Raw genomic sequence first — 11045 nt, 5'->3', positions numbered from 1 at the left:
CATGCCATTATCCATTTTCCCAACTCTTCACCCCATTATACCCCTAAGGTATTCTCCAAACACCTATAAATACCCCCTCCTCTTTCCAAAATAAGATACCAAGTCTCACTAAAAAAATTGATTCTCTATTCATCTCTTCTCTATTCTCACATCAATCTGAAATCGCCTCGACCCTTTTTCACTAAATAGTGGATAGGGGTCCGATTTATTAAATGGGGGACTTTTGAAAAATGGGGGTCGCCACCTAGTTTAAGTCTAAGAACCATAAATAACTCCAAGTGGATATGGGTCAATCCACGGATCAAAGAAATGGGTAAGGGGTCAGATTACGGGTTTCGAAAGGTGTTAGGCACCGAACCCGCCCAATCAAGATGATCGGTCTCTACTACAATCCAAGATCATCCTATGGTCAACACACAGAGACTACGGTCAAGATCACAGTCTGATCATCATCATCAACTTATGTTGAGTTCGTCGAACAAATCCTATGGCTAAAATTATCCCAATTATTACATAATCATTCTTTGAATTTTATAAAATATGGAAGGATTTGAAAAAGCCGTGATTAGCTCCATGATCTAAAATCAATTAAAAATTTTCACCTGCAAATATTTTCCAAACTATCCAAAATAGAAACTGTCAAATTAGAACTTCGGATCTCCAAATTGGAATCTGAAGTTTCCCAAATTAGAATTCAGAAATATATGTGTTGAATTCCCAAATTAGAAATTTCTTAAAAAATGGAACATTCCCAAAAATAGAAATTTTTCAAAGATCACAATTTTGAGTTAGAAACTTCTAAATCCATGACCTTTCTAAATACGAAATTGCAAAATCATCTAAATTGAAAATTGATAAGATGTAAAATTCCTAAAATAGGAATTTATAAATATATTCCTTCCTTAAATAGACAATTATGCAATTTTCATATCAGAAAAATTTTGAATATGAATTTTCCAATGGGATTACAAATAAGAGTTTCCAAATCAGGGAATTATGAATTTATGATGAATCCTATAATTGAAAATTAACAAAATAATAATGAAGAATCCCACATTCAACCAATTCTCAAAATAATCAAACGGACATGCATTCATGATTTTCGATCTTTCCAAAGCAACTATTATTCAACGACATGCATGTTTATCAAGTCAAAAAATACCCTAACCACATGGAACAGCCTTAAAATAATGCGAGGATCTTGCACATTATAATAAGTTATACCAATCTAATTTGAGCATCATGATCGTGACATTTTAACATATAAAAAAATTCCTTAATCCTATCAACATGCAAAAAAAGAAAAATAAATAACAACCTAAGGAAATATAATAAATAAATATTCTCCTAACCTAATTGGTGTACAAAAATAATAAAATAAAAATTACATTAAAAAAATCTCCTAATCCTATCAATACACAAAAATAGAACAAAAAAAATAAAAGATAGAAATAAACAAGAGAGATGCCTAAAAACGTTCTCCTAATCTTGTCGATATGTAAAAGAATAACTAGAGCATAGACAAGAAAACATAAAAATTATCCTAATCCTGTCGACATAAAAAAACAAAAAAAACTACATAATATAAAATAAAAGAAAAATTCCCTCCTAGTCCTACCGCTACAAAAAATATAAAAATACATAAAATAAAAAAAAGCTACCGAATCCTATTCAATGCACAAGAATAAATAAAAAAAAATAAAGAAAAATCGCATAAATATCCTTTTCCTAATCCTATAATTACATAAAAAAATGTTTCGTGAAAACAAAGAGAAAAAAAAATACAAAATAAAACAAACTAAAGCTATACTTACCTATTGAACCATGAATGGAGAATCGACTCTCTCCTTCAGAAATGACCCCAAGGCCTGTGAACACTCGCTGCTGTGGAGACGCGAGAAACAAGAGTACGTAGAGATGAAGGCAAAGAGAGACTGTTGTGATAGGTGCTGTAACGATGGAGAGGGGGCTGAAGGCTGAGAAGGTTATAGCAGCAAAAACAAATGCGATTACAGTAATGGTGAAGAGGCTTAGCTGGGCAGCAAAAACGTGGTTGCAACTCTCAGTTGTAGAGGCTTGGCTGCAATGGAATGTGTCATAGTAATGACGGCAATGGAATATGTTGTAGGGATATAAAAGGGGGTAGAGAGAGATCGTATGGGAGAGGAGGTCATCCAGAGATTGAGAGAGCTTTGGAGGGTGCGGTGCAATGAGGAAATTGTAATGATGTTGGGGATGGAGATGAGTGTAGAGGGAGTGGGGCTGGGCAGAGTAAAACGTGAAAAAGGGCTGGCTGGGCAGACTGTAATGGAGATGCTTGCAGCAAGGTTGGGGTATTCAAGAGTAGGGTGTGTTGCAAGTGGTGCAGCAGTGGGTTATGTAACAGGTTCAGCCAAAGAAGATGAAGATGAAGGGGCTGTTGAAGGGTAAAACGTGAATGAGGGCTGAGGAGAGCAGTTGCAGGCAGAGATACGAACAAAGACTCCTTCTTTCTCCTTCTTCCTTTCTTGGTTGCTGTCCAAGAGGACATGGGGGAGAGAAGAAAGAAATGGGGGGCTGTTAAAGAACTTAATAATGAGCAGAGGAGAGGAAAATGAAGTGCAGAGATCCAAGGACATTGAGAGAGAGCCTTCAAGGAGAGAACAAAAGCCGTTCAGCCCCTTGAGCAGTCCCTTTGGCCAAGAAGAAGAGAAGAGGATGACTCCTTTTTAATAGAAACGAATTTTCTATTTTTCATTTTTTTCCTTTCTAATTTTTTATTTTCTTTCTCCTTTTTCTTTCAATTAACGCGTATTTCCTTTTTTTGGGAGAATGGTGGTGGGGCGATCCCACGCTACTTGTACTTTGTTTGTTGAGTTATTGTTGGTCGATTGATTAGTTAATTACTTTATTTCAAGTTTTTGTCGGTTAATTAAATTTTTTTATTTTTGAGTTTTATTAATTGACAAATTTTGAATTTTTGGGTTTAGTTAAAAATTTTAATTTGATTTTTAATTGATCGTTTGATTTCGATTTCATTTGGTTGCTCGATTGAATTTGACTCCGAATTTTAAATTTGTTGATAAGATTTTGGCAGAATTTCAATTTAACTTTAATGATTGATTCGATTTGTTGGTTGTGTTTTAATTTTGATTTGATTGGTTGTTCGATTTTAATTTTAAATGTTTAGTTATTTTAATTTTAATTGTTGCTTGATTTTAATTTTGAATTGTTTAATTTTAAAATTGATTTTAATTGTTTAATTTTGAATTTGATTTTAATTGTTTAATTTTGAATTAAATTTTAAGTTTTAATTGTTTAATTTTTAATTTGATTTCGATTTTTATTACATTTTCCTAAGGATCGAGATCTCTAAGTTGAGTTCAGAGGTCGAGGGGTATTTCGATCATTTTTATTATTTTTCTTAAATTTCTCTGTTTTCGTCGGTTTGCTTTTCGTTAGATTCGAAATCATGTTCTGAGTGCAATTGAGGCATTTTCAAGGTTTTTCGGAGGTCCAAAATTTATGAGGGGTATTTTCGTCATTTTATCGATTTTTGCGGATTTTTACGAATTCTGGCGTGAGGTTTCTTTTAGTCCCAACGTGATTATTTCTATGTTTCAAAGTCATATTTTCCTAGCATGGCGATATCTCTACGTTATCGAACTGTGTGGCGAGCCTAAGCGTGCGTGCTTGCTAAATCGGGTATAACGTGTGGTGATCCTAAGCGTGCGTGAATTTCTATGTCGAGTCGTAACGAGTAGGGGAGATGAAAAGATTGAAAATGGAGGGAATCAGGGATAGTACTTACAAACCTTCGAGTTCTTTGTGATCATCATTAGGAATTCACAGTAACCGGGTGACAAATTGTCGAATTAGGCAGATGCAAAAATGGGGTGTCTACACAATCTTCTAAAAAGAAAATACACTCTCACATGTTACTAAGGACCTAAGAAGACATTGAAGAAGATGAAAAAAAGAAAGAAAAGTAAGATCAAAGCTTCAAAGTAGGTCAAAAGGATCACTACCCCCCTCTCTTTCTCTACCTTCTCCACCTCCCTCTTCTATTACCCCCCTCCTCTCTTTATTTTTATTTTAGAGAGCCTATAAGATGCAATGATCCTCCTCCCCTATCTCTGGTAGATCAGACTTCAATTTTGTTGAAAGTATAGGGGTTGTAATCACTTCCAAAATAAAATTGATCTTTAAACCTTTTAAAACGTTTTGAGGCAACATGAATCTGGATCCTTCTCAACTCATGAGAATGGATCCGTAATCATAGCCAATATTTTTTCAAAATCATATAATTTCCAAGGCTAATTATTTATAGGGATTAACCCCTTCGATGGGATGATCCCATAATCAAGCCGAAAGCAAATTCCTACTTGAGATACAAGTCACCGACACGTGGCATTTAATATTGTTTACTTTTTCCTTAAAAATGATCAAGTTATTTGAGGTTACCACCATTTGGCAGGGAAAAAAGGGTGCTTAACACCTTCCATTTTCTCCAATAGAGCCGCTTACCCCGATCTCAAGGTTGATCTGTACCTTATCCATCGAGAGTCACTATGTGCTAAAATGATAAACTTTTACAAATACATGCATCGGGTGACCATTCACATCCACTTACAATATGAATGGTGACGACTTCAATCCTTAGTAGATGTGGTACTCGCAATCGAGGATCACGTATCTACAAAATAAATTAATAGGATTGTTTAAGTTCCTATAAATCTTAGTCAAAGTCCGAGAAACGAAACTCTAGCTTTGTTTGAATCATAAAATGAATTAACGAGATTTTTTAAGTTCTTGTAAACCTCAGTTCGAGTCTAAGAAACGAGATTCCAACTTGAATATGATTTTTTAAATTCCTACAAATCTTAGCTTGAGAAGCGTGGCTCCAATAAACTCGAATCCGATAAATGAGACTTATCATATTCTAAAAAAGAATTTCGATAAGATTTAATGTAATTTCTACATCACCTATCTCGTTATTCAAACTTATCATAATTCAATATTGTATGATTGTCTTCATTACGTATGTGAATTTCAATTTGAATCATCAACGTAAGTGAGAGAAGATCTCTAGCACCTGACATTTGTGGCTATCAAGGAAAGTTTATTCTCAATGATCCGATAGAATACTTAGTCGGCATCACCCATTGCAGACAAGTGCACTTTTGATTAGTCAAGGAGAAATTTTCAAAATTCAAGGCTCTAACATCGTCAAGGAGAGTTCAGGCTCGAGGACTTGACATACCTTTAATTCGAGGAGAGTTTTACCTTTAAGGATCTGAATGTTCTCATGAATTGCTAAATCAAGCTGCAAAATGAACTGTCACTAGCTTTAGCATTTGGATATCGCACTATCTACCAAAATAAATTTGCTATCTACTTTACTTCAACCCATTGCTAAAAAGGGGCATCTGTAGACACCAAATTTTCTCACTCGCCTGATTAATCAACTCGTCAACCCGATTGCGACGATTCCCAATGATGGATAAATATTCCAATATTTTTTATTTGTTACTAGATATGTTTCAAAAATTCAGATGAGATATCTCAAGCAAACAAAACTTTAAAAATCATACTACGCTAGGAAAATATGACCTCAAAACATAGAAATCATTATTTTTCAGACAAAAAGAAACTAGACGGGAAAAATCACTAAAAATGATCAAATTATCAAAATACCTCTAACATCAAAATATCCTTAGAACTTATATTACGATTAAGAAAACCATTTCGAACACATAAAATAGAAAATTAAAATCAAATAAACTATTTCATCAATTTTTATCAAATTTGACAAAATTACGAAAATGCCTTTTATAGGGTCTACGATCATTTAACACCAAAAATTCATAAATAACACAAACCGATACTTCCATTGAATTTCTTACAAAAAATCAATTCTAAAACATGAACGTCAAAAAATGATCTCAAAACACAAAAGTCCTCTTCATGGGCAAAACGGTAATTTTTCAACCCTAAAAATTTAATATTTTAAAATTAATAATTAAAACATTAATTAACATAAAGAAAAACCTTAATAAATTGAATTAAAAATTTTAAACAATTAAAACCAATTAATTAAGCCCATGGGCCAAATTTTAAGTGGTAGACCACTTGTTCAAATGGAGTCCACCTGACATTTATTAAAAAGCCCCTCCATCTAGGGATCCAAAGAATTAAATATACAATTAAGGGGGTCCTCTAAAAAAATTTAAAAAATATTCTTTCATTGTACATAATAATCAAAATCCTAAAACCTTAATTCAAAACCCTAATCTAAGAAACCCTAATTAAACTCTAATTCATCTTATCTAAAAGAGACTTAGTCAAACTTAAAAACTCTCAAAAAAACTCTATAAGTAGGAGCCTTCACAACAAATTCTCGCAGGTCAAAATAAATCATAGGAAAGAAAGGTCAGAAACACCCCCCAACCTTCCAAAAATCTTAAATTTGAAACCTCAACTCCCTACTTAACATCCAAACTCTAGTTTTTGCTCAAAAAATACCTAGAAACCCCCCAAAAACACCTAGAAACCTTCTAAAAAAATATTTAAAAAATCATAAAACACTCAGATTTATGAGAAATATACCTCATCTTTGAGATTGAAATCTGATCCAATAATGGAAAAAAAGTAGGAAAACTCATATAAAGACGCTCTCCGCCAATTCTGAGGGAATGTATTATCGCAATCACCCAAGTAAAGTAATTTTTTTTATTTTATTATTTATTTTATTTATTTTTAGGTCTGTTTAGCAATGTAACTTTTTTGGAAAAAAATAGAGACTGGCGTTTGCTAAGTAGGGTTGGTGCCTAACACCTTCCAACCTCGTAACGTGATCATTTTTTTGTAGACCAATGTTTTTTATCAATTTAGAGTCAATATTCGGTTCCTAGACCAAAATAACTAGGTGGTGACTCCCAAACTCAAAAAAAAATGGATCTGCAACCCGTGGATCGAGGGCACTTTCACCATGAGACAGGATCCATCAGCATTATTTATTGGATTTTGACCACACATCTACTTTTTATGTTGCTACCAAAATGTTATTTGAATTCCGTCATCACCAACTAGTTAACTTTAGGATCTTACCTTCGATCCCTTACTTGATTAAAGAAGACTTTATTAGGTTGTAATGTAGGCTATGGTTATAGTTGAAAGAAAAGCCAAAAGGAAAAGGTAAGAACTAGGGAGAACCATTATTATTTTCTTAAAATTATCCTTTTGTTAGAAGTCTTAATGATGTTATCCTTCGATATGCGAGTTGAGCCCAAGATTGAAAATTCTACTTTTAACTTTTTATTATTTTTTTTTTGTATTTTAAGTCATTCACAGTTTATCCTTTTGCAGACTAGAAGTTAACTGGATTTTTCTCTTCTTCTTTTTTGATTTTTTTTCTTTTGGCTCTTTTTTTTCTCTTGCTTTTCTTTTTATTGAAAGTACCTAACTTTTTCCCCAAATTTCCCAAATGTATTCTCTTGCTTGCCCCAATTCTGGGTGGTCAAAGAAATGATCGGGTTCTAAGGGATTTGACTATGGGATATTTTGATAAAATGATGGGAAATAAAAAATTACATCTCTTCCTTTCAAGTATTAAATCTTAGGCATAATATTTTTAAATGTGTCAGCATTTAGTGGCTCACGAAATATTTCGTCATCCATTTCTATTAAGATTAGCGCACCTCCTAACATCATCTTCTTGACTACGAATGGATCATTGTAATTGTGATTAAACTTGCCTCTTGGATCTTCTTGAATTAGGAAATCTTCTTTAGAACTAGATCACCTAGATGAAAATATCTTAGTCTAACCTTCTTGTTGTAAGTTCGTGTAATTCGCTTCTGATACAACTGTAAGCATGAAGAGCAAAGGATAATATTTCATGCCAATCCTTGTAAATTACTGTCATCTTCTCAATAAACCGCTTAATATTCTTATTAGTTGCTTCCACCGCTTCGTTCATCTTTGTTTTATAAACCACCGATCTATAGTACTTTATTTGAAAATCTTCACAGAACTTCTTCATGTCTTTGTTCTTCATGTTGAGAGTGTTATTTGACACAATGGTACTGGGTAAGCCATACCTGCAACTGATATTCCGCTTCAAGAATCTGATAACCTGTCATTTCATAATATTTGTGTAAGATATGACTTCTACCCACTTAGTGAAGTAATCAATAATAACCAAGATAAATTTGTGACCATTCGACATTTAAAGACTGATCAGACCAATGACGTCTATGCCTTAGAGTAAGAAAGGCCATGGTGAAGTCATGTTGTGGAGTTCATTTGATGGTGCATTGATCTTATTGGCATATATCTGACATAAATAATATTTCTTGACATATTGGAAATAGTCGCTTTCCATTGTGAACTAATAATAGCCCATCCTTATTATCTTTTTTGATAGCATGTGTCCATTCATGTGAGGATTGTAGACCTTTTCATTGACCACTTCTATGAGATGTTTAACTTCAACTTCTGCTATACATCGAAGGAGGATCTCATGGTATGATCGTTTATAGAGTGTCATATTACTAAAAGAAGAATTATCATGTTAATTGTTAAATTGTTCTTTTTTCAACTTCTATAACTTTTGGATGGTTGATTCTATTTTTTAAATAAACCTTGATGTCGAAAAATCATGGAGTTTCTATTTTTGCATCCTCTATCTCAAATGTTAAAGAATAAGCTAGCTCATCTTGAATCCCTATCTGACTCTAATCATAGAGGCAAAGGTTGCAAATGCATATGCAAATTGGTTTTTTGCTCTTGGCATGTAATTGAAAGTAATTCGAGAGAAATTAGTAATTAGTTTTTTGATATACTTGTGGTACAGTACCAGTTTATGTTCTTGTGTTTGACATTCATCGGTAGTATGGTAAACTACTAGACTAAAGTCCCTAAATACATCGATTCCGTCAACTTCCATCTCTATTGCCGCCTTGAGACCCACTATGCACGCCTCATATTCTATTTGATTGTTTGTGCATTGGAAATATAACCTGATTGTTTATAGGTACATGCAATATATCAAGCTTCACTAAAATAGCCCCAGTTCCATTATCCTTCTGATATACTGCACCATCAAATTACAAGTTCCAACCTGATTCGTCTTCATCTTCCTCTATTTTTGTAAAATGAATGACTTCATCAGGAAAGTTGGCCTTCAACGGTTCATAATTTAGAAGAGAATGATATATTAGATGGTCTGCGATAACCTACCCCTTGATTGCCTTTTATGTGACATACTCGATATCGAACTCTGATAGTAATAGTTGCCACTTAGCGGTGCGACCAGTGAGTGTAGGTTTCTCAAACAAGCACTTCAATGGATCCATCCTAGTAATAAGATGTATTTTATAGCTTAGCAAATAGTGACGCAATCTTTGAGACACTCAAACTAAGGTGCAACATGTCATTTCAAGCAGATAATACTTTGCCTCGTCATCTATAATTTTTTTATTGAAGTAGTAAATTGGCCTTTCCTTACAACCAGTCTCAGCATGCTGTCCCAGTACACATCCCATAGATGTTTCAAGTACTGATAGGTACATTAACAGAAGTCTCCCTAGGGTAAGGGGAACTAAGACTAGAAGATTCAACAAATACCTCCTGATTTTTTCGAATACTTTTTAACAGTCACTATCCCATTTCGAAGATTCATTCTTCCTTAAAAGTTTCAAAATAGGTTCACAGATTGATATGAGTTATGCGATAAACTTGTTGATGTATTGAATCTTTCCTAAGAAATCTCGTATTTTTACTTATGCCTTTGGTGCTGGCATTTCAATGATTACTTTTACTTTAGTTGGATTTACAACAATACCTCTTCAACTTATGACGAAACCTAGTAACTTCTCAAAAGTTGCCCTAATTACACACTTTAAAGGATTAAGCCTCAAATTGAACTTCCTCAGGCGATCGAATATTTTGCATAGGTTGATGAGATGATTTTTTCCAAATCAGAATTAGTGATCATATCATCTACATGACCTCCATCTCTTTATGAATCATATCGTGAAAGAAAGCAGTCATGACTCATTGATAAGTCGCTCCAACATTTTTTAGGCCAAATGACATAACTGTGTAATGAAAAGTAACTCAAGGTGTGATAAATGTAGTTTTTTCTTGATCATCTTTTGCTATCTTGATTTGATTTTAACCAGAGAAACCATCCATAAATAAAAATATGTCATGTCTTATTGTGTTATCGACGAGCATGTCGATATGCGGAAGTGGAAAATCATCTTTTGGACTAACATTATTCAAGTCTCAGTAATCTACACACATCCTTACTTTGCCATCTTTCTTCGACACTGGTACTATGTTTGGAAGTCATTCTGGATAAGTTGATACTACTAGAAATCTTATTTGAATCTGCTTCGTAACCTCGTCCTTGACTTTGAGAGTCCATTCTGATTTCAACCTTCGAAGTTTCTACTTAATCGGTCTTACATTAGGACAAATGGGTAAACGGTGCTCCACAAGATTGGTGTTGCGCCCTAGCATCCTGATAGGACCATATGAACACATCTTTGTACTGTTGAAGGAATTCAATCATTTCCATCTTCTGGGTTATGGTTAGAAAGGATCCAATTTTGACTATTTTCGAGTCATCTTTGGATTTGAGATTTACTGAGTCTGTTTCCTCAACATTTGCTTCACGCTCTTCCTCATGACGTCTACTAACTTTTTTAGTTTTTTTGGCATGTTCACCTCTTATTCATCAATCTCTATAAGATCGAAGTTGGGTTCGAGGTGGCAATCATTTAATCCCATATCTCTTGGCTCAAACAACTTTGCAAGTTTTTTATTTTCTTAGTTTTTTTAAGATTTTATTAATAAAGATAGACCTTCTAAACAAACACTTTCCAAGGACAAAGGCCCATTAGGATCCTCGGGAGGAAAACGAGAAACTAACAAGATTTTTTTTATGCCATTGCAGCCTCAAGGGTAATTGTGACGATATCCCAGTTACGCAGAACATTAGTTTCTTTCATAAGGTATACTACTAAAGGGGAAGAAGCCTCCCCCAACTCAGTCAT

Source organism: Akebia trifoliata, chromosome 12, assembly GCF_017979445.1.
Source record: "Akebia trifoliata isolate Shusen 1 chromosome 12, ASM1797944v1, whole genome shotgun sequence".
NCBI lineage: Eukaryota > Viridiplantae > Streptophyta > Magnoliopsida > Ranunculales > Lardizabalaceae > Akebia > Akebia trifoliata.
This window is presented reverse-complemented; position numbering follows the sequence as displayed.